General features: G+C 36.2%; 1 long non-coding RNA gene across 2 annotated transcripts in view; it reads left to right on the top strand.

Annotated features, from left to right (window-relative positions):
• The first annotated feature begins 4,717 nt into the window (after window positions 1-4,717).
• LOC108530552 (uncharacterized) overlaps window positions 4,718-26,229 on the top strand; it is a 58,192-nt gene continuing 36,680 nt past the window's right edge. For both annotated transcript variants that reach the window (XR_001885879.1, XR_001885878.1), the window contains exons 1-2: window positions 4,718-4,782; window positions 9,197-9,286. This is a non-coding gene — a long non-coding RNA (uncharacterized LOC108530552). The remainder of the gene's footprint in view (window positions 4,783-9,196; window positions 9,287-26,229) is intronic.

Here is a 26,229-nt window from a genome sequence, read left to right as displayed (position 1 = left end):
TAACCTTGCAGTGGCATGGCAAAGGAGACAGGATCTCACAGGATTTTACGAATTGTGTTTACAGGGAATTGGAATTGGGACATAGATAAGGTCTGTCGGTCACAGAAAAACAGGCTTTTAACACTCCTTTTAGTTTTCAGGGGAGGGGCAAGGGAGAGAGGAAGTGAAGACACAGGGAAGCTTACAGCAAAAGTTTCGCTGTTTATAGCTTTCTTGGGGAAGAAAACACATGCACAAATTCTTAAGTTAGGAATATTTTAAGCATATGTCTTCAATATTATTCATCCAGGACCAAAGTAAGTCCTGATGCAGGAAAGGAGTGAGTTTCACAGCTTTCCAAGCCTCTACTCGACCCAGGAAGCCCAGCTGGAACCTCCTCTCAGTAGTGTCCCAACAAATTACCTTTGTTGGCAAAGGAATATTTCTAGTTCTGTTTCTTACTGTGCTAGCTGTGGTAAGTTTTTTGTTTTTTGTTTTTTTTTTCCTAGAAAGTTGTCCATTGTTTGTTATTCAAATTGACAAATGTATTGACCTGAAGTTAATAGTGTTGTGTTGTAAACATCTGTAAGATTTATAATTATGTAACTATTTTAACTATTTTCAATTCTGAAAGAGGTTCCTTGTTTTTCTCCTTTTTTTCTTATAGAAGTGTTGTAGATATAGTCTCATAGGATAGAAATGTGACTCCTATCAGGTAGGACTTTGTTTACACTGAACTTTGAAAAATTCATGTCTGATTTTCCCTTCATGTCTGGTAATGACGGTATTTCACTCATCTCAAAGATAGAAACTAAAACCTAATGCTCACAGAGCTCACACTGGCTAATGTGTGTGAGAAAGGAAAAAGCAAACATCCTGGTTTTGGAAAGAGGCTCTGAGAATTATTTTAAAGTAATGCTTTAGGGAACTGATATGGTATCACCTTGCTGTGATGGATACACACAGTTAATAAGAAGATGGACAAATAAAGCATACTCCATGCCCAAAGACAATGAGGCTCTGGTATATGCAAGATTCTGTGATCTTTAGACCACAAAGAAGTATCATTCAATAACTGTATCCCTCAAATATAGGATCCTGAAAAAATGTAACATTCTCTTGGGCGAGATTGTTCCACCTTCTCCTGTTTTTCTATGGATTCATCATGAGTGGGTGATTAAAACTGTTATATCAATTGCAAAGAATTACTTAAGTTTTAACATCACATACAGAGGTTAATTTGAGAGAGGCTAGACTTGGTAGACTTATAACCAGCTTTCAAGCATTAAAGCATACTATAATAAGTTGTACATGATATAAAGAAAAAAAACAAATAGTTCCTGTTATTACTGAAAACTTTAGTAAAAACAACGCTTGGCTTCAAAAGACAAATGAGGTACTTGATGAAACTGAAGCCTGGCAAAGAGAATGAACCTGCCCCGCCAATCTTGAGTAGTAGAAAAAGTGAGAGTGACGTTAGAATTCATTTAAGGAGGACCACAGAATAAAACCTTTTACTGTCTTAAAGAATAAAAGATTACGGGAACCAAAGTATATGTGCATAATTAGAGGTGGGCAGGCACAATCTGAAAAGCAAGTATGAAAGGTAGATATGTAAAGGTTCAGATATACTAAGTGAATATGATTCTTAAGAACCAAAGGGAGAATAACAACAAGCAAAGAAAGAGAAAGAAAATATGGTCACATAAGGAATTAAGTTTCAGTAGAGGTTAATTGGAGAGACAGGTTGGGAAAGGCACAAAACAGCTTTTTTAAGTGAAGATGGCTGATTATTATCTAATTCAGAACAAATATATAAACCTGACTTGTTGCTTACATGGAATAGCTAAAAAGCCTTGTCTTCTTACATACTTACATAATTTCTATGTGGAAGGCAGTGAGTTAATATCACTGAGTTGGTGAATTATACAAAGGCTACTCAGACATGGATCCTGCTAAAATTTAATGGTTAAAATGGGTTGAACAAAAGCTTTATCTGAGTGATACTTTTAAGAACTAGTCTCTCACAAGTATGTCTCTCAAATGTTACTGACTTATTTTTTTAAAAATTTTTAATTGATTGATTTGTTTGTTTTAAAATTTTCTCATCTGGGTTATATTCCTAATTGGTGACCCTTAACCTTTCTCCTGGCTGAAAGTCCACCATGCCTCACTCATTAGGAGCCTTTTGTTTTAGCTTTGCTACAATTCTAATATACTTGTGGAAAAAGTGTATGATCATAAATGGCATATGAGATTTACCGTATAGCTAAAAATCATTGGTAGGACACAGGAAAAAGGGATTCTTTCCCAGTAGAGGAATCAGAAAAGTCTCTACGAGGTATAACTTGTGTCTTTAAGATTGAATAGCTTCAGGACAATTAAAGACAGAAAGAAGGTGTTCAGAGCACAGAGAACACTTCAGCCAAGAGAAGGACACACACAAAAGCCCCCAAATGAGAGGAGGCACAGCCAGCCATGAGGGTCTGACAGAGGCTCCTGAGACCAGAATACAAACACAGAACTCAGTCCATGACGAGGCTGCCGGGATAGGCAGGCATCACACCATGCCTGGCCTCACAGAATGGTGGAAAACAGCCTCCATATGGCTTCAAACCAATGAGAAGACACCCTGGGGTTTTAAGGAAGGCTGGTAGCTTATTCATATTTGTGTTCTGAAAATATCATTTAATGTAAAAATGTCAACATAATGTAGAAAACAGGAAGGGATTGAGAGTGAACTGCTAGTACTAGAAAGAGCAAAGCAAATTACATATGCTATTTAATTATTCAAGATTTATTTGAATATGTACCAAGGCCAAGTCATGCACTAGGTGTTACCAGAGTTATAAAAGAAGGAATGTGTGTACACTTATATGTGTGTGTGTGTTTATATGAACATATATGTGGATATACACATATACACATACTTAAATATACTTACACAAAGGAAACAACTTACACAATACTTAAAGGAAATAGTTTACATAAAGGAAAACTTTAAAATGATATGTATATCTGTGAGTGAATAACAAAAAGAGTGGTATAGATCACAAAGGCTGTAAGAATATAGTAAAAGGGAGCATCAGAGTGCGCTAAAATATTTGACCAATGCTTTATCAAAGACATGGGATTTAAGAGTGAACTTTAACATGTTAGCAAACGTTCCAGTTACCTATTGTTGCATAACAAGCCACTCCAGAACAATATCAATCATTTCTTGTACTCATGATTCTGTAGTCTGGGCGTGGTTCAATAAAGCTGGTTTATCTTCAGCTGGGGAGGGTCCACTGGGCCTGGAAAATCAGCTTCCATAATAGCTTAATCAAATGGCAGGCAAGTGGCTGCTCACTGTCAGCTGGGGACACAGATTGGATAATGGACAACAGTCTTGTTCCTTTCCTCATGGACCTCCATACTTGGTTGCTTCCTCTTCTCCAGAGTATGTTGGCTTCAGAATAGTCAGTCAGTTCTTTCACATGGTGACTCAGTCATTCAAGAGCAAGTATCTGAAATAGTTGGTTCTCTTAAGGTTAACCCAGAAATTTATGTGGCATTATTTTTGTCATACACTGTTGGTTAAACAGTCACAGAGACCATTTCTAGTTCGAAAGAAAGAAACAAATCCCCACCTCTCAATGGAAGGAGCATCAAAGAATTCGCAGCCATCTCTAATCTACCATAAGAAAATGCATACAGATAAGGTGGATGTAGAAACTATTCAACGTCAGGGCACAGGAGATGATTTCCACAATCAGTAATAATAATAATAACTGAGATTCAAGGAGTAATTAATATTTGCCAGACACAGTGAAATATGCTTTGTAGGAATTATACAATTTATTCATTAACACCATCTTATGAGGTAAGAATTATCATACTCATGTCACAGATGGAGAAACTACAGCTTAGACAGAAGAAGGAACTTGTCCAGCATCACAGACCTGGTAAGGAGCAGAGCCTGTGTTTGAAATGAGTCTGACTTAGAGTTTTAATGATTTAGTCACTATGACATGCTACTGATTGGTTAAAACGGAACAAAAATTTGAAACCTTTTGTGAGATAGGCAAATATTTTCACCTGTCAACTACATACTTATATTGAAATCACTGCATGTGTCAGCATTTGGGGAAGTAATAAGACTCTCTTATCAATGTACAATTGCCTCTGAAAATTTCATTTTTGGACATTAAGAAGCTTATTAATTTCAATATACGAGTTCACTGAATTGTAAATAGATGTTTATAACCAGCATTGCCATATCAATAATTCTAAGTTCATAGTTTAACTTCATATTTGAATAAAAACAATGAGTTTTTAAGCTTAACTAAATTAGATTTAATGTTAGTATTCATGTTACTCAAACTCTTTTGAATAAAATTACACATGACACAGATGAAAAGATTATCTTTTAACTCTTTATCTTTGATTATTTCAACACAAATGTGGTAACTTCAGGATCGTTCTCCAGGTAGGCCCAGACTGGTCCAGCTCTCCCCAGTTTCTCACTTGTAGTTCTCAAGAATAACTGTAGAATACTCTAAAAATCCCACATCCTGAGATAAGGAGAAACTGGCTAGAAGAGCTCACTCTCTGTTCTAATGCCCTCTCCCGGTGCCCTCTCCCAGATACAGGATTTCCTTCAGTGATTTTAGTCCAGAGTGTCGTATCGTGCATGATACAAAACTCGGGGCAGGTTGCTTTTCCGGGTCCTTCAGTTGCAGTGCGAGTGCCGCATGCGCAGAGGAGACTGCATCCGCCATGGGCCGGTTTCCTGAGACTTGGACCGCCTGGCAATGAATGGTAGGCTCCTGTGTCCCTTGTTACCTATCTGTAAGGAAACCGCTTCGTGCAGCTTGTAATGTATGTAGGCTTCTGTCTTACCAAACTCAGACAACTTGGTAACCAGCACACAATACTGGTTTACAGTAACCACCACCTTCCTCAGAAGCAGTAAACTTTTAGAGTTTTTCAATTTAATTATGGTAAGAATAAGCATGTAAAAACAAAGTGTAATAATGAAAATATGACTAAAATATAATACATGTATAGTGTTTGAATTGTATATTCTTAACATAAAAACATTATTTGTTAGCTAAATGTGACATGGGAGCTAAAAATGTTTCTAATAGCTATCAACTCACTTTTTTGTTGTCTTTATTATTATGGCTTATCTGAGGGACCTTAAGAAATTTAATCCAAAATAGACGTGTCTAATTTTAGACTGAGATTTGTATTCTATTATATTTATTAATACTAAAGCACCTTCTGATTCACTTCAGAGGATAGTAACATTTAGATGGGAAATTCATACAGCATGATTCTTAACCTCACTCTGTATTTTATCTGCTTGGTGATATTAATATTTTGTAATAAAATGGCATTTCTAACACGAAGATAAATCATATTTCCAGCTAATCCTCAGAACACTCGTTGGAGCCAGCTTTCTGATAAATATAGGCTTTTAATTTCTAAAAGAAAAGAACAGAGAACTTAAGCCATTGAACAAAGATGGTGACTAATACCTGTTCTGTTCTTAGGGCATCAGATAAACTATTCCAAAGGTGAGGAAATGGAACCTTCAGGATGGTTTAGGAAACAACTCTGGGAAGGCAAATTTGAGTCTCTTTGATTTCCTTCAGTCTGCCTGAAGTTGCAACACTCATACAAACTCCAATTTGAGAAGGACTCACTGCCAAGCATGACCTAGAATCCTCTAGAAGTGAGGGAAATATATTTTTGACTAACAGTCATTTAGTTGATTAACATGTGTATTACGTATAGCCCTTGGCCAAAATAAGCTAATTCTCATGTATCTACCTCATCTTTTTAAAGATCCAACATTCAAACTGATATAAAAATAAAGCACAGTGGTGTGTGTCTGTAGTTCCAGAGACTGCAAAGGCTGAGGTGGAAGGAAGGATAGCTTAAGCCCAGGAGGTTGAGGCTGCAATGAGCTATGATCGCACCACTGCCCTACAGCTCCAGTGACAGAGTGTATTCCTGTCTTTTTTTTTTTTTTTTTTTTTGGAGACAGACTTTCCCTCTGTCATCCAGCCTGGAGTGCAATGGCGTGATCTCTGCTGACTGCAAGCTCCACCTCCCGGCTTCAAGCGGTTCTCTTGCCTCAACCTCCCAAGCAGCTGGGAAATTTTTGTAGTTTTAGTAGAGATGGGGTGTTCCCCATGTTGACCAGGCTGGTCTCGAACTCCTGATCTTAGGTGATCCACCCACCTCGGCCTCCCAAAGTGCTGAGATTATAGGCATGAGCCACAGTGCCCAGTTATGAGAGAGAGAGGAAGAGGAAGAGGAAGAGGAGAAGAGAAGAGAGGAGAAGAGAAGAGGAGAGGAGAGGAGAGGAGAGGAGAGGAGAGGAGAAGAGAAGAGAAGAGAAGAGAACAGAGAAGAGAAGCAAGAGAGAAGGGGAGGGGAGGGGGGAGGAGAAGAGAGGAGAGGAGAGGAGAGGAGAGGAGAGGAGAGGAGAGGAGAGGAGAGACTTCACCATATGAAACCTGTAAGCTCCAATACAAGTAACTCCCACAGATGTGATACTTGTGGGCAGCCATCACTGCGGTGGTCTTGGTACCACTAAAAGCAGCCATAATAAAGACTACAACAAAAAGTAATAACTCAAATGAGAATAGGGACCTACCCCTAAGTCTTTATGAAGGATTATTAGTGATGATGTCTTTACAGACATGAGTATGCACACAGTGCTGTTGCAGCTTAATATATCATTGGCCTCAATGGAGCCTTTAGCATCTGACACACTGACTAAGTTCAATAGGAGAGGAAGGTAATTTAGAAAGCAGTAGAAATCTCTATATTGTTGCTGTGTATTCTCCCTTTCACCCCCCAAAATCACACAGACTATGAAGTCATCTGTGGCTACCTAGATTCTGCCAAATTCTTCTTTAACTCATTTATTGCTAGAGAGGAGCTAATCTAATTGCAACTCAGATGACTTGGAAAGAGAAGCAAGAGTCATTCTCCAACTAGGAGACGGTAAATAAGAAGATCACAAAGGAGAAATTAAATGATGAGAAAATAAATGTATAAATATGCAAAACAATGCATAAGAACAATGAATTAGCCAGTCTTTTATGGCATACTAGATGGCACACAGTCTTTGAATTTAACGCTATTTATTTTTGTAAAAATTATATGATGTCCTAGACTAGGCATGCAGGAGCTTTAGCTTCAGTGAGACAAAACAAGTGAAGGAATTTCTTTCCCAGGAGATGTTTGTGTTGTTGTTGTTTGCTTAAGTCTGTTTATCTCAGAGGCCCCAGTGGGAGAGAGGAGAGCAGGCATGAAAGGGAGAATGATATGTGAGGAAGTCCTTACATTTGAGGAAGATGAGATGGCTCAAGAGACCTGAGCAAGGAGCAGGCTAGTCACCTTGAATCAAAAACTTCTATTCCAGTCAGGCATGGTAGCTCATGCCTGGAATCCCAGCACTGTGGGAGGCTGAGGCAGGAGGATCGCTTGAGCCCAGGAGGTGAAGGCTGCAGTTAGCCATGAGTGCGTGCTGCACTCCAGAGCCTAGGCAACAGGGAACAGGGTGAGACCTTGACTAAAAAAATAAAGTAATAAAATAAAAAGCAAGCACTCTACTCCTACAAAAACCAAAACATAATAGAAACAAGCTTTTCCTATTTTTTTCTTCCTTCTTTTTTCCCCCCATATATTGGACTTAAATTTCAAACTCTCTCTACTTTCCTGGATCCTCACAGAGCTTACCACAGCCCCACAGCCCCGCAGGTGGAAGACTTGTAATGTACACTGAGAGATGAGTACAGTTTTTTGTTTCATGGAAAGTTATCATGGAGGTTTCAATTAAAAAACAATAAGCCTATGTCCCTCCTAATCTCATTCAATTATGTTTTACGGTTTCCTTTTATGGAGAAGACATCTTCTGTGGCACCTCTTGGTGTTATGAATTAATGTAATTCACTCTGTTAAATATGGTAGTTTCTTTTCAAGCTGAAAATATATCTCTAATGGTGTAGAATTTAGTCTCTCAAAGCCTTTGAAATACCAAAGAGGGGGAAACCGACCCTCTGCCCTGCTGTTGAGGAAAATGCACATTATTTGATCAGTCAGAGGAGAGAGCAGCATTTGTTTAGTCACTTGTGAACGTCTTTATTATCTGCTTTATTTTAAGGTGGAGAAACCACAGTAGTAGCTTACTTTGGAGCTCTTTATAACTAGAGTTGGCCTACCCTAAAGCACTAAAGTTCCTCTGAATTCGGTGTCCTTATATGTCAAATGGAATAGACTGCAGGGTTGTTTATAAATATAATAATGTATCTGGAGGACAGAGGACCATGTAACACGGTGAGCATTTGATAGATTTTTGTGGTTGGCATTATTTCTCTCGTATTAGTTAACTACAGTGTTACCACGGAAATGAAAGAAAGATAATTTTCTTATTTGTAGCTCTTTGTTTCTTCTACTCAAAGATTTTATATGCGTTTGTCTGTATGTGACAGGGCCTTCCACCCTGCTCTACCACCCGCCTGCACCCCATACATGTCTCTTGTTAAAAATTATTATTCAGAGCAAAGTGGACACACTCATTCATCAAGAACCACAGTTCACACTCCAACATAAATAGAAGAGTAAAGTCTGTAGGGAGAAAGGGAAGAAATGAGGGTTTCAATACATCTCCTCTGAGAAATAAAATTTCTTCTATTACAAAACATATTTACTACACCATGTTGTCAGGAAGATCTAGCTATATTATTTTTCCCATGACATATGCATCAAATCTTTGTGAAACAAACATTTTTATATAAAGTAAACGTATCGATAAAGTACACTAAGTATATTGCTATTGGTATTAGTCAAGATCCTTGACCCATTCTTTAGCTACTGAAGAAATGTTTTCTAGATAATATTCAAGTACTTTCAAGATGTCTGGCAAAACCTATTGAATGAAATTCTCCCAGTTATGTTCATTGAGGTCCTTATCTTATCCTTACTGCTTTATTATAATTGTATGGCTATAAATCTGACTACAAGTGTAGTTTCAGAAAGACTATTTCATTTTGGGAAAAGCAAATGATAAAATTTATATAATTTGATTTTTAAGTGCTTCTGCTTATAAGATTTACAATATATTAGCTTTCCATGAGTTTGCAGAAAATACTTTTAATTATGTATCTAGTTCCCTGAGAAAGTTCATTGTGATTTTTTCATTCATTTTTGGTAGGTTATATGATTTTTATTTCTCCATGAAAAGGACTGGGATCCTCCCACTCAGATGTCCATGATTTATTACTGACTGAAGCAGCTTAGATTGGTAAGTTCACAAGCTGGTTCTCTTTAATACCCTACTGTGCATGCCATATGGGCCTGCTGTTTACAGTGCACTCCAGTTTTTCAAATATTCCCTCACCTACTTTTTTAAGATACGCTGCTATTTTAGTAAGCTCTTCATTAACTTCAGATTATTGTTGTTGTGTTTTATTTTCCTTGTTATAAGATACAGAGTAGAAAAATAAAAAGTCTAAATCAATACCCTAGACATTTTCAAGCAGTATCACTAATTTCATTGATTTATGTTTAGGGACTCATTTATTTCCTTCCATGGAACTCCATCTCTAAAAATACTTCGAGAGCATCCATGGAAGTTACCTTCCTACCTTCTTGTTCTAACACAATTAGAAATAAATTGTGTTTTCTATTCTCTATGTCTAATGCAAACTACTCTTTGCTTATAGACTAATGGTGACAGTGTTCAGCTCTTGAGTCAAAAGAGGATACTCCATGTTCTCACACTCTCATTTGTCATAGTGGCTAGTCTATGTTTCTCACAAGAAAGTTGAATATAGTCTCACAATGCTCCAGCCAAGTTCCATTTCCAGAGCAGTGAATCATGACTATTCCTTTCACTATTACCTTGAAATATATAATAAATACAATATGATAGAATAATATAATATAATACTTCTGAAGCCATGACCCGTATGATACAGTCTGAAATCAGTATCAAATTTAAAGAATTATAACTCCCCAAATGCAATTGTACCCTTTATTTACATTTCACCAAGCAGATGTTTCATAGCAACATATATTAAAAATGGTCTTTTTGATTACCTAATATCCCCACAGTCTGTGGAAGCATCCCATTCTGTTTACAACACTATTCTGTCTCACCATTGTGCACTCTTGGGCTGTACCTTCTTGCCTAATAACACCCCAAAACATCAAACCCTCTCTTCACCTGCATACCTGCCTCATGTAGATATTCTAGTTCATCTTCAACTCTTATCATTTATTTCATGAAACTAAGACTATTCTCTCTACTCTTTGCATCATCAAAAAATAGGTAAAGTAGTGACATCAGCGAGATGGCACAAGATGGCATAATAGGACTTGTCAGCGCTCCTCTCAATACAGAAACATCAATTTGAACAACTATGCATGTGCAACAATACCTTCACAGTGCTATGAAACCAAATAAGAGATTACAGCACCTGAGTATAACACAGGAATAAGAAAAGACACACTGAAGAGGGTAGGAAGGACAGTTGCACATTACACACATTAGCCCTCTCCAACCTACCTAGCACAGTACACAGAGAAATATCTACTTTGCAGGAAGGAGGAGGGAAGTGAGCACTCAGTTTTGGTCAGACCATAACACTAGGCTCACTGGTGAAACCCAGAGCCAGTCAGGCCCTCATGGCCCAGGTTCCTGGTTAGCACTTGTAGACTGAGTGGCCAGGCTCCTACAATGCCAGGCCAGGACCTGGACAGCAAAAGATGACTTAGGGAACATGACACACCGGGGCCTGGTGAGGGGTGGGGGGCAAGGGGAGGGATAACATTAGGACGAATACCTAATGCATGCAGAGCTTAAAACCTAGGTGACGGGTTAATGGGTGCAGCAAACCACCATGGCACATGTATACCTATGTAACAAACCTGCACGTTCTGCACATGTATTCCAGAACTTAAAGTATAATTAAAAAAAAGAAGACTTAGAAATGGCCAACAGATATATAACAAAATGCTCAGCATCACTAATCATCAGGGAAATGCAAATTGAAACCACAATGAGATGTCACCTCACACATGTTGGTGGAAATGTAAATTATCACATTATCAAAAATTATCACATTATCAAAAAGACAAAAGATAACAAGTGTTGAGGATGTGAAGAAAAGGGACCCCTTGTACACTGTTGGTGGAAATGTAAATTAGAATAGCCATTGTGAAAAACAATACAGAGATTCCTCAAAAGATTAAAAATAGAACCACCACATGATCTCACAATACCACTACTTGGCGTCTATTCAAAATAAAAGTCAGTATATCAAAGGGATCCTTGTGCCCTGATGTTTATTGCAGCACTATTCACAATAGCCAAGATACTGAATCCACTTAAGTGTCCATCAACGAATGAACAGATAAAGAAAATTTGTTATATACACACAATGGAATACTATTCAGTCTTACAACCCAGCCTCCCTTTCCTTCCCAGTTCTTACACCATCTGTCATTTACACGACCTCATTCTTAGGCAATTGTCAGCACATCCCAATTTATCTGTTTGCTGATAAGATTTAAGATGTTACCGGCCAGGCACAGTGGCTCAGGCCTGTAATCCCAGCACTTTGGGAGTCCGAGGTGGGCGCATCACGATGTCAGGAGATCGAGACCATCCTGGCTAACACGGTGAGACCCCATCTCTACTAAAAACACAAAAAATTAGCCGAGCGCGGTGGCGGGTGCCTGTAGTCCCAGCTACTCTGGAGGCTGAGGCAGGAGAATGGCGTGAACCCGGGAGGTGGAGTTTGCAGTGAGCCCAGATCGCGCCACTGTACTCCAGCCTGGGCGACAGAGCAAGACTCTCTCTCCCCCCCGCTAAAAAAAAAAAAAAATTTAAGATGTTACCATCCCAACGTAATATGAAACTCTTAAAGTTCCTTGAGACCCCTTCAGGACCCAAAGATGTTCATTTTTGATGGTGGGATATTAAAAATCATAGGTATGAAGGGAATATGGAATTTCAAAGCTGGTCTGTTTCATGACCCTCTTTTCATGCATTTGAAAATTAAGATCCAGAGAGAGGAAGAGGCTTGATCAGAATCACACAATAAGTCAGTGACTGACCAAGGCCATTACACATGTCAAATCCAAGGGTTCCTTGCCCATTCAGATCATAGCTTATAGATGCCCATGTAGTCAGCTGACTACCCTGAAAGTTAACCTTGAGCCTATAGGTCTTTGTGATGCTTGGCAAACATACTCGCTTGCCCTCTAAGCTGAGGGGATAGGAAGCAGGTGTTGGTTTTGTTAATATTGTGAGGGATCCCAAAGGTTATATGAACCAATTCCATAATGTAATAACTTACTCAGAGGAAGTGGTAGGAGAAAGTAAGTGAGGAAAGTTAAAGATACTTGTTCCTAAATTCGTATTTAAAACCAGTGAGTTTCAAATCTGGGCTATGACTCAGAAACACCTGTAACTGTGTTGACAAACTAGGGTAACTAGGGGAATTACTTTAAGGTGGGTTATAAACATAAAAGCAAAAACCATAAAGTCTCTAGAAGAAAACATAGGACAAAATCTTTGCCATCTGGGGTTGGAAAAGATTTCTTGATAGGATGCAGAAAGAGACAGCCTTACAAAAAAAGAGAAAACTTATCAAAAGACACTATTAGGAAAGTCAACTGGCAAGCTACGGAATAGAACATATTTGCAAAACATACATTTGACAAAGGACATATCCAAGGTGTAGAGTGAACTCATAAAACTCAAAAATATAAAGAACAGTCTAACTGAAACATGGACAAAGAACTGAGGAGACGTCTCACAAAAGAAGGTTGCCCAATAAGCACAAGACCATGTGCTCAACATCATTAAATATCAGGAAAATGCAACCAAATTCTCTTATATAATTAGTGGGAGTGTAAGTAAAATAGCACAACCATTTTGGACAAAGGCTTGTCAGTTTCCTGTTTAACAGCAAACAAATAAATTTAAAAACTACCCTATAATCCCGCAGTTCCACTCCTAGGCATTTGTCCAAGAGAAATGAAAACACATGTCCTCAAAAGACTTGCACAGAAACGTTTGGGTTTTGTTAGGTTTTATTAGTTGAAAATAAATTTAAGGAATAGAAGTCTCTCAGTTTATTCCATTGGCATTTTATCCCATAAATCTAATTTTTAAAAAATTAACTGTCAGTGAATATTTTCTCACAAGAACTAGCAGATAAAATATGAATTAATGAGTAGCAAATTAATGTTAATATTAATCTGGAAGTAGTTGATCATACTAAGATGCTTATTCTTTTCTGGACATACGTTTTATTATTATAATTTAATGTAAAATACATATAACACAAATATAGTTATGCCATCAAATTTGTTTTGGTCCATTTGCCAAAATTAAATATGTCAATAATGAAAATGGATTTGCAGAAATTTTAATTCCACAGTTTATCCCTGAGTTTCAGCTCTTGTGTAGGATCAGATTTTTACTGGATTATTTTAATTATATGTACCTAAAATGGAACATGGGACTTAACAGAATACACAGGAAGAGGTTATCAAAAATCAGAGATGAGACCCCAAACTGAACTCAAGGTCTCCTGGTTGCACTGGGGCTCAACAGATGGCTCTAGGAGCCACTCCAGATCATCAAGTTAAGGGTGGAACCAGCCCAATGAGACACAACCGGCATTAATAATGAGCTCAGGGTGGAAGCCTGTTGATGCCCAGCAAGACACGCGGAATTAGAAAAGATCAGGTGCTGCCATAGATCACTTCCCAAAGAGAACAACAGATAATGCAGAAGACCTGATGCAACACCAAAGGCTACACAGTAGCCATTTAAAATTAAGTAGATGAGTTGCTTTGGCTTCAGTTTATTGGTCAACAAGTTGGAAGAATTATATTAATATTTTCTGTGCCAATAACATATGGTTGTCATAAAGATGAAATAACCCAACGAATTTGAAATTTTTAATATTTTCATGAAATTAATAATCATAGGAAGAATAAAAATAAATGGGACTACCTAACAAAGAAGAGTAATTGAGCTAGAAAGTAAGGAAGGGATTCTGTGTAATGCTATGAATTATTCTTTATGCATTGAATATCTATGATTGTGTACCTATCTCAAGATGATTTTAGGAATCACTGTCTCTTAGGGTGTATTCCCATGAGCAAGGTTATTTAGAAGTAGGAATATATTTTATCTTCCCATACAATCTATAGCCCTTGAAAAAATACGTTAAAGGATTTTGTTTCGTTCCAATGAAGAGCAGACTAATGACTCTGAAGTAGGTTTGTGGCATGATGAAATAGGGAATACAAATCTTTAAGATGAGCAAGTAAAACACACAAGAGTAAATAATGACTAGTTTTGTGTAGGAAGAAAAAAGAGATATTAATAATTTACTTCATTTTGTTTGGTTTAATAAGAAAAATATCAAAACATCAGATCAAAGCAGTAGTTTCAAATCCAACTTCACTTCATGCACTGATAATAATTTACAGGCCAGAGGAAAAGTTACGAACTGCATGGATTATTTAAAAGGCACAATATTTTCTCTTTGCTTTCCTGTTCAAAAACAAGTACAGTTTTCAAAGAGAAGAGAGAAGAGTTGTAGAAAATGCTATAACAAGACAAATTGTATAACAAAAACAAAACAGATTCTACTCAGTTATTAAATAAAATTTAAACCAACCAAAAAAAATCCTTAAAGTGACCTAACTCCCCACCCCGACCACTGGTTTTATAAAATTATATAGCCTACATTTCTTTGACAGTTCATCAAATGAATAAAAATATGCCTTTTGTAAGTGCCATTCATTTTAGCAGAAGAAAATTCTAAAGCAGTACATAATGGCATTTCACTGCATGAATTAAGTAGGATTATGAAGTCTTTATACTTTAGGAAAAGCCCTTAAACACATGGGATTCCCTCAGTTAACAGGAAAAGTAATCTCAGGGTCTATGCATGAAATCGCCTTACTAATCTCAGCTAGCCCTTTCTCATTGTTCCTAGACCAAAAATATTTAAATGTGCCTTGTTTTACAATCAAGTTTTGGCTCTGTTTCTGCTGGGTTATTTGCTCCCAGCTTAGCTGCTGCTGTTCTCTTGCCACAGTAATAAGGCTTGTAAAATTTGTAAAAAGAAAACAGGACCACAATGTATAAGATTTAGTTGATAATTTCTATCTACTAGTAAGGCTGTATGTTGTAGCAGAAAGAGTGAATTTAAATTATGGTTAAACTGTTTATTACCTGCATGAACTTGGGAATTTACTTAAATTCTCTGAACTTTATTTCCGCATCTGTAAAGTTATCTGAGAGTTGCTGTGAGAATTAGAAACAGTATATTCAAATTGTCTTACGCAATGCCTGGCACATTTTAGGTATAAAATAAATGATTTCATTATATTTTATTGTACTTCTACAATTAAGTTAAAAAATCATAATTTGGAACTATTGTCTAATTAAAATTATGAAATCTTCAAACTTTCTAATAGAGCACACTAAAATATTTTCACATTCATTATCACTATTGTTTCTCACAAAACAACCTACAAGGCAGACAAGATGGATGTTATTTAATTAACTTATTTATGTTTAGAATTGTTATTAAAAATTTCAAGTTTTATTTTAGATTTAGAGGGCACATTTGTTACATGGGTATATTTCATGATATGGAGGTTTGGGATATGAGTGATGCCATCACACACAGAATGAGCCTAGTACCCAACAGTTGGTGTTTCAACCCTTGCTTCCCTTCCTCCCTTCCCCATCTAGTAGTACCCAGTGTCTACTGTCACCATCTTTACATTCATAAGTACCCAAAGTTTAGCTCCCACTTATAAGTGCGAACATGCAGTATTTGGTTTTCTGTTCCTGAGTTATTTTGCTTAAAATAATGGCCTCCAGCTGCATTCATGTTGCTGCAAAGTACATGATTTAATTCTTTTTAACGGCTGCAAAGTATTCCACGATGTATCTGTATCATATTTTATTTATCCAATTCATTGTTGATGGACACCTAGGTTGATTCCATGTCTTTGCTATTGTGAATAGTGATGTGATGAACACATACGTGCATGTCATTTTGGTAAAATTATTTATTTTCTTTTGGATATAACCTCATAATGGAATTGCTGGGTTGAATTATAGTTCTATTTTAACTTCTTTGAGAAATCTCCAAACTGCTTTCCATAGTAGCCAAACTAATTTACATTCCCATCCTGTTTCTCTGCAGCCTCGCCAGCATCTGTCTTTTTTTTTTTGACTTTTTAATCATTGCCATTCTGGCTGGTGTGAGATGGTACCACATTATGGTTTTGATTTGCATTTCTCTGATGACTAATGATGTTGAGCATTTTTTCATGTTTGTTGGTTGCATGTATGTCTTCTTTTGTGAAGTGTCTGTTCGTGTCCTTTGCCTACTTTTTATTGAGTTGTTTGTTGTTTACTTATTTAATTGTTTAAGTATTTATAAATTCTTCATATTAGACCTATTTGACTCCTTTTTGGTTCCATATGAATGCTAGAATAGTTTTTTCTGATTCTGTGAAAAATGATGTTGGTAGTTTGATAGGAATACCATTGAATCTGTAGATTGCTTTGGGTAGTATGTCCATATTAATATTGATTCTTCCAATCCATAAGCATGGAATGTTTTTCCTTTTGTTTGTGTCATGTATGATTTCTTGTGTTGCTCTCATAAATAGGAATACATTCTTGATTTCGCTCTCAGCTTGAACACTATTGGTGTATAAAAATGCTGTGGATTTTTATACGTTGACTTTGTATCCTGAAACTTTACTGAAGTCATTTATCAGTTCCAGAAATGTTTTGGAATATTTATTCCAAATATGATAAATATTGACCAGTGTTGGTGGTAAGAATTAGGACAAATCTGAATATATTGTGAAGAAACCCCCCCCAAATTATTGAGATAATGTGAGATAAAGTAGTATGATAGAGAAGAATAAAAACTCCAAACGTTTTATTGATATGATAAATATTTGGAAGATTTATCATCATATCATCAGTGAAGAGAGATAACACTGTCTCTCTTCCTATTTGGATGCCTTGTATTTCTTTCTCTTGCCTGATTGCTCTGCATGGATTTCAAGTATTGTTGAACAGGAGTGGTGAGAGTGAGCATCCTTGTCTTGTTCTAGTTCTCAAGAGGAATGTTCCCAGCCTTTGCCTGTTCAGTGTGATGTTGTTACTTCACTTTAAGAATACAGAAACGAGAATCCAATGAGTTGTTCAAATAGCTGGTATATAGTGGGTCAAGGAAGTAAATCTATATGTATGACATTGAGCTTACTATATTCTGTTGCTGGGAATAGGAGAAAGCTAAGAGTTTCATGGTCTTCTCCCCTAAAATTGTCCTCACGTTAGTTGATGGCAACTCTGTCCTTTCATGTAGCCAAGGTCAAACTTTTGGAGTTTTTATTCTTCTCTATCATACTACCTTATCTCACATTATCTCAATCAATAATTTTTTGGGGGGTTCTTAACAATATATTCATATTCAGATTTGTACTAATTCTTACCATCAACACTGGTCATCTTTCTCCTGAATAACTCTCACATTTCTACTACCCTATACCCCCAACCATAGTCAATTATCCCCAGAATGACTTCTTAACAATATCAGTAAGATGATGTAACTCTTCTCTCAAAATCCTCCGATGACTTTCCATTTGCCTCAGAGTAAACAACAAGGTCTTTATAACAGTCCACAAGACTACATGTCCTGACTCCAGATAATTATTTGCTTTCCCTCTCATGTTCTTCACTGCAGTCCCACACCAATTGAACTTACCCTGAGAGCTCACATGAGGCTTTCCCCAAACAGTATCATGGTCAATTTCCTTACCTTCTTCAAGTCTTTGCTAAAATGTCACCCCTCAGTGAGGCTTATCCCCAACCTCCCAATTTAACATTAGAAATTATCTCCCAGTGCTTCAGATCTTCTTACACTAATCTAATAATCTTTCTTTCATTGTATCTTTTTTCTTTGTAATAATCTGTATAATTTGTTTATTAATTGAGTCCATTACATTCTTGCTCCGCCTGCCATCTCACCTTAGAACAAAACCTTGAACACTTGCTCCCTAAACACACCACATGTACACATATACATGCACATACACATACATATGCACATACACATGCACATATACATACAAATACACATGCACACACACACACACACATGCATATACACATACACATACACATATACACATGCACACTCACTCACACATGCACATCCACATCCACATGCACGTGTTTGATTGCTTTTAACAGATCTACTCTTCCTGGCCAGTACACCATAGCTCAGTGTTTCTCAAAATATTGTCCATGTATCATTAGAATGAAATTTACAAAGGACTGTTGATTAATAGCATAGATCCCGAGCTCTCTCCTAGAAATGCAAAATTAGAATTTCTGGGACTGGGTCACATTAGTAGGATCCCTTTGCAGACTAGAATTGGAAAAAATTGTCTAGTCTTTTCTTTTTTCCCCTTTTCTTTCCTCCATTTCAGCTGTAGTTTTCTTGAAAAAAAAAAAAAAAAAAAAAAAAAAAAAAAAATTCTGTGAAAACAAACATCCCCTAAAGGGCCAGTAATTGAAACAGGGGAATGTGTTCTCACCTTCTGTAGGCCACTCGGGAAAAGGAAAAGCACTGATATGAATCAGTGTCAAGATGTTAAAGTTGAAATATTTTATTTCATGACAGAGGTTAAAAATGCAGCCACCATGTCAGATGGCCTTTTAAAGTAATTTGTTTGCATTTCTCTTGTTTTCTGTCCTACTTGTTTGGAGTAATTCTGTCTTCTGGAACACATAGAGTTATCTGACCTCCTCTGTCCCTCTCTATTGTCATAATCACCTAGGAAAACCTACAAGGGGAGTTTTAGGCTAGCTCTGCTCTAGACATTGGGAAGAAGCCTTCTCTTTTCTTGGCATTGATGTTCCTTATTTCATCTCACTACTATCCTGGTGAGACGTGATAATATGATTAGGAGCTTGGCCTGGATGAAAAGAACTAAAGATTAACTTAGTTTTAGACCAGAAGCATATTTGTTGTCTGACTTACCTTACCAGTTCTGGTGGTGCCATATAGGAAAAGCAGTCTTTAGCTCACACCAATGGAAGAGCTTTAGAGAGTCCAAGAATTCCCTAAAATTATTTGCAAAATGCATTTTGGTATTTAGTATTTTATGGAAATAAAGTACTAAACTTTCCTTAAATTCTCAAAAGTTTCTGAGCACCAAAAGAGATTAAAAGCCTCTTCCCTTAGGATTCAAGATTTCATTAGAATTAATGTCCTCATAGAAAATTATCTTCGTATAAACAAATAAGTAACTTATCTGTTTACATTTGCCTTGCAATAGTGTGGTATCAAGTATAGTTAATTCTAATTCTGTTCATTGTAAACCTCCATCACTACTCTAAGAAAACATGCATGCTTTTAAACATTTTTTAGGAGGAGGGTCTCTCTATGTTATCCGAACTGGCTTAGAATTCCTGGGCTCAAGGGCTTCTCCTACTTCAGCTTCCAAAGTATCTGGGACTAAGGACTTGAGCCACAATGTCCTGCAATGCATACACTTTAACTTGTCCTTTCTGTGACTTACTCGTAAGGTATGACCCACCAGAGAATCCCAATGCCTTTGAACAGTGATTGAGCTATGCCCATATTGAGCAATGCTTTGGTTTGGATCCCAGAATCTATTATCAAACCTTCAAACAGCACCTATCCTAGAAATGGTCTTTTATACTTAATTCAGTAATGAGAAAATACGAGATATAATTTTCAAAATCAAATTCTAACTTAAATATATACAACAACCCTTCAATTCTTAAAGGAAATTTGAGTATTTTACTTCCTATTAGTTTACTGTTAGCACATAAGATTTAAAGTATTCTGGGGTTTATATTAGAATTAAAATATTTTCATTTGAACAGGAATTTGCAATTGACTTTATTTTCCTCTTGTTTTAATTTAAAGGCAAATGCATTTTTATCATATTTGAACATTTAGAATAAATCCAATAGCAAATTATCATTTTTCTTTTTTGTTTCATTTATGGGGAAATGTTTTTTAAGCTCCTATCTTGTTCAAGATATGGTGTGGGTTATTTAGAAACATTAAAAAACATAAAGCTGTATATAATCTCAGTCTTGTACTCCAGAGGCTTATAATCTTAAAAGACATATGAGATGCACACACCTATAGCTACAGAGCAAAGCACTAAAGGGTGTACATATGTCATAGACAATAAGTCATACGGGAGTTCAGCTGAGACAGTACTCTGTGTTGGGGTGTGTTAAAGAAATGTACCACCAGTTATTTACGTGAAAGACAAATGTTAGCCTATTATAATCATAGAATTCAATATTCAATTTATCATTCAGTATTGATCAGAATCATTTTAAAAATATGGGTAAATTCCATAATATACTTTCAGAATGCATTATGTATACCATAGCAAATAGATGCTAAACGTTTTCGGTAATGATTCAGTCAATTAATCCACTCATAGAGTTGAAACACTTTCCAGCCCTCTGCACAATTGAGAAATGAATGCTAAGAAATGAATGAGGGACGAAGGCCAATAATTTGACATAGAATGGCTCAACTGGTTCAGTGTCCATTCAGATACAGTTCCAGGAAAAAAGAAGAAAGTTTCAAAGTGAGTTTCAAGTTTAACCCAAAGGCAAATACTTACAACTTGTATTTCTTAGTCAGTACGTGCCATGATGACAAAAATTCCAGAGTCCTTTGCGTCTCCTCCAAAATGTTGATCATGAACTTTAGGCATGAGATAGTGAACTGAATAGCTTCTTCATTTATTAGCCCCAAACTATTGAATATTAGATAATTCATCTCTCTCTCTAACTCTATCTCTGTGTGTGTATGCATACATATATAATACATGTTTTTATATAGTGTGTATATATTACATATATGTGTTCTCAATTTCTTCAAAAAAGCAAAACACATAACTTGATGTTTATCATTTATTAGTCACAATTTACCTTGAGGTTCCAAAAGGACTATCCTTATTAAACTCATTCTACCTGAAAGACAGTGTTAATATTATTTTACTCAATATGAAATTCAGGTACTCGAATTTCCTCCATGTGTTTATCCGATACAACATTATCTATTAACTTTTTGAGATTAGGAACCATGACAAAATATTGCATATTTCCATGAACAACTGATTACTTTGTTTTTCACTGACGAACACTTTTAGAGAGCAAGATTTTCTAATGTATCCTTCCTTTAGCATGACTGAATTTTACACTGATTCATAGATAAAGAATAGGACACTTTCTTGGCTGAGAATTGTTTAAGCCCCCAAATCTGAAAGGAATATCAAATATCACACGTTCAACCTCAGACTGTGATAGTCATGAGCATTGTGAGTCAGGAGCTCTGGGAAATCCATTATTATGCAAATTACTCAGTTTTCTTCAATTCCATAAAGGTTAATCTCTTGGTTCAGAAATTTAAATTCCATGAGAAGTCTACTGATGGATATTGAATAAAAGTATATCTTATTTTGTGATAAGTTACTGTAGTTTTTTAGATCTCCTATTTGGGGGGAATAGAACAAACTTCTTTTATTTGGAAAGTATGCAACCACATAATAAAATTTTAATCAACTGTAACATAAAAACGGCAAAATATTAAATTCTAAATAAAGTATTCACTTATTCCAGCATAAAATGTCTTCAGCCCCAAAATTCTAGGGATCAGTAATTCTGTATAGCAAAATTCTTGAGAACAATCTATAATCAGTAAAATGTACATTTTAATCTTTAAAAATATTTACAAATCTTAAAGCAATTAATTAAATAACAGTACTTCCAAACATATTTTTTGAACATAGTCATTTTTCTGTCTATATGCTCAGTATCTAAACACTTAGCTATTGTTTCATGACAAGTAAGAAAAGATAACACAAGTCAGTAGAAAACAAATATTCTGATAATAATGTACTTAGTGGTGCTTGACACATTTTAGCCAGCTCTTAAATGCTCTTTCTGAGCATTAAATCAATACAAGAGAGTCAGTCATCAGGCAACCATAATGGTGTTCCTTTAAATTTCCAGCATTCTGTTGGTAAAGAATAATCAACCGTTATGCTATTATAACTCTATCTATACTATATGGTGTTTGCTAAACATTTTAAGGGAAGTTTCAAAAGACTCACTGCTGCTGGTTCTCAGTAATGGAAATATAATGTTCCCCCGTCAGCCTTTCTGGCCACCCTCCTTCCCTGGCTTCCAGTGCCTGTACCACCTTCTTATCGTGCTCATACTTATCTCCTCAGTAGCGTTGATTAGTACCTATAGGAATCCTAAGTTCCTTTATTCCATGCAGTGATATCCTTTACCCACCATCCCATACCGAAATCTTGATGTTAAAAGCATATGGAATAAAATATTTTATTTTATGAACTAATGACACAAAATTCCAGAACATTGTTATTTAGTGTCCCTCAGAACCTCTTGATCCTATAAGACTTTACCTCAGTTTTATTGAGAGCTTATAACTTGCCAGGAAATGCATTAGGGATGTATAGCCATTTAATCCTCATCAGAAACTTTTAAGATAAGAGACAATATTGATGTAACTGAAGGTGAAGAAGGCTAAGTACCTTGCCCAAAGTCACTAGCAAATCAGAGGTGAAATTTGAACAATGCAGTGTGACATCAGAGCTTATGCATTTGACTACCTATACTCTATTCCTTCGCATAGGTAGAAGGAAAGATTCTGTGACTTATAAATTGGTTAGTACTGCACATGATAGCCCTGGCAGCAGATGAGCAGTGTTCATTGGTATTTAGAATGCATTTTAGTGATTTCTATGTTCTGTGAAGCCCTAGGGTTTAATTTCTTGGTGGACTATATGAAGTCCACCTCTCTGTGGGACCATCTATCTGCCCCACTCTACCCTACCTGTCTCAAGGCTGGGCCATGAGACGATGTGATGAATGAAAGATGAGCAGAAGTGATATGTGTCACTTCTAGACAGAAGCTTTAAGAGCCTGTGGGTGCTGTGCATGCTCAATTCGATCTTTGCAACAGCAACATACATAACACCACATGTGGCTTCTCTGTCCAACTGGTTCCCAGAGTCAGGTCAAGAGCAGTGACACAGAGCCGAGGCTGCAGCTGACCCACAATGGGCATTTGTGAGTGAGAAATAATTTTTATTTGTTTTAAGCTACTAAGATATATTGATTATTACCCAGCTTATCCTGGTTAATTTTTTACCATATTTTTTTTTTTTTTACCCTAGACCCTGTCTTTCACAAAACACCTATTAATATCTAATGAGATACTAGTGTAACACAGAAGACGGCTGGAGAAACTCTTCCCCCATACAGTATTATCGAAAGATGAAAACAGAATTATTTTTGAGACAATGAGAAAGCCTTGCTCTTGTCACAGCATGACTAAAGCCTGAGGGAAACAATGCTTAAAACTGACAGTTCTTTTTATTATGTTATCCCCAGCAACAACTTCACAAAAGTGCTTGTGCCTGATACAGCTGTCCCCCAAGATTGTTTCACTCAAATCTATTAATTAGTTCATTCAATAATTATTTTCTAAATGCTTGCTAGGTGCTGCTGGCTGGTATCAGGTAGCTACTACCCCCAACCCAACATGTGGCTGTGTTCTTAAAGTGCCCAGTGATGATGTAGAAAATTCTGACTTCCCAATCTGACAAAAGGTTTAAATACGTTATTCATCTTGTTGTAAAATCTCATGATGTTTTGAGATGTCAGCTTGTCTAGGATAGAATTCCCAGTTAGTCAATGGAATATTTGTCTGAGTGTGTGTGCCGTGAAGGGGTGTTGCAGATGTAATTGGAGTCCCGAATCATTTGACTCTAAGCAAGGGAGATTATCTAGATCTCCTCTGGATGGGCCTAATCAGTTGGAAGTCTTGAAAAGCTGAGGTTTCCCTAACAGAAAAAAGAAATTCCACTGTGGCTTTTGTCCATTGGCCAAATGTCACATGTTGTTCTGCAACTTCTTTCAATCAAAATAATATTTTGTGAAAATGTATCCAGATTGATGTAGATAATTTTAGTTTAATTTTATCCTTCAGATGATCTCCCATTTTATGGACACATCATAAATAATTTACTCTCCTGTGTACAGACATTTATGTTTTTTCAATAATATTGCCTTCGCATAAAAAGCTGCCATTCTTATGTATATCTCCACATGAGCTATCTCTCTCTATTCCATTCTTATGCATATTGCCACACAAACATGTGCAAGAGATGCTTTAAAATACACATCTAGAGGTAGAAACAGAGTACCATGTGGTGAAAGTTTCTGCAGCTTTACCAGCTATCACCAGGACACTCTACAAGATTGTTCACAAGTTCAAAGTACCACCAGCAGCGAACAAGTGGTACCTTTATTCCGGACCCTCAACAATACAGCATTTTCAGGCTTTATCATCTTGTTCAAGTTGATGGGCCTGAAATGAAATCTCATTTTCATTTTCTTTCTTTCCAATGGAGTTGAACATCTTATTTTTATTAGACATTTGGTTTTCTTCTTCTGCCAACTACCTGCTCATTTCCTTTCTATAGTTATTTATTGAGTATTTTGTACTTGCTGATTTAAAAAATTCTTAATATATTCTTAATAATTTATTTTCAATTATGATAACTTGATATATTTGCTTCTGAATCCAAACATTTTTTCTACTTCTTAAAAGTAAAATTTTTGTAGACATTTCTAATTTTAATGTATTCAAAATTATCACTGGAATTTTTTGTAGTTTGTGGCTTGATGCCTACTCATCCTAGTTCTCTAGGCTCCTAAAAGTGCTGTGATCCCTACATGACATTCCAATTTCAATACATGTCTGTTGGTTACAATTGGCCAGAGACATTCTCTGCTGCTTTCAAACTAACTAATGTAAGCTTAAAATCATACTATGACTTTATCTAAATAGAAACTAAATTTTAGGCAGAAAGATCAATGCACAATAATACAAAATGTCTTGTTCCCTGAACAAATTTCTTATCACCTCTTGAAAATTTGAGATCAGATAGTAGACATAACACATGGGTGAAGCTCAGTGTATTTATACTTCTGTTTTATATAAGCTCATACCCAACCAAAAAAGATATCCATATGTATGCAGAGTATTTGAAAAAAATTAATTTAGATTGTTAAATATAGTGTGGAGAAGTTTTCATGTTGCTTCTCATTAACATGGAACTTTCTGCAAGTTTCCGTGCATCCTTGCCTTTTGTAAAGTTTACTTTAAGGAAACCAGGTACAATTAAAACAGAATAGAATAGAATAAAAATTCCTGTTATGATTTTCAAGTCATCCTCAAAATTAGACAAACTAAAATCACTTGCAAAAAGATTAGAGTAAATATAGGAATGTAAAAATCTCAGAGGCTCATGAGAACCAGGATGTTTCATCCACTAGGATTTGCCCTTAGTCATCCAGCATTAAAAATAATGGCTATTCTTGGAATCTCTCAAAGGTCAAGAGATGAAACCAAGACATCTTTCTGAAACAGCAAGAAAACACTAAGGAGATATAACCCATCAATTTAAAGTTCCATCTTACTGCAAAGTTCATCAGGAAAATTACAGAAAAATTAGACAAGATATTTAAATAGTTGTACTCACAACCTTGATATATATACATATATTTCTAAGTGATACTGAAGATTGTTTTCTTTTTTCCTGTCCCAATATCAATCAGTGCTGTGATAACTAATTCTATGAAACTGAATTTCTGTGATCCCAACTTCAAGACATGTGTTTAGCATCTATACACCTATCAGTGAATATATTAGTCATGTGTGTGAGAGTGTGTGTGTGTGTGTGTGTATGAAAATATATGTTTAACCATGACCCTAATTCGGGATACAATATAATATGACAAGAAATCCCAAGATATACGATTCCCATTTGGTCTTTTCACTCAGTCCTTTTGGAGACTTGTTTCTTCTGATCCATGTGCCAAAAAGTTGTGATAAAATTAATGATTTGAAGAAGGAAGTTTAGAAGCAGAGAAGTAGAAACCAACCACACGATGGCCTAAGGCTTACTTTGCCAAAGCTCAAGCTGAGATGTAGTCTTGGGCATGTTATTACTAGCATAATTGCCTCTTTCTTTGCCTATTGACCTTATTGTACTTGTTTGGATTTACAATTGAAAGGA

Source organism: Rhinopithecus bieti, unplaced genomic scaffold (assembly GCF_001698545.2).
Source record: "Rhinopithecus bieti isolate Rb0 unplaced genomic scaffold, ASM169854v2 scaffold_6946, whole genome shotgun sequence".
NCBI lineage: Eukaryota > Metazoa > Chordata > Mammalia > Primates > Cercopithecidae > Rhinopithecus > Rhinopithecus bieti.
The sequence above is the reverse complement of the archived record's forward strand: the minus strand, read 5'-3'. Positions and strand labels throughout refer to the sequence as shown.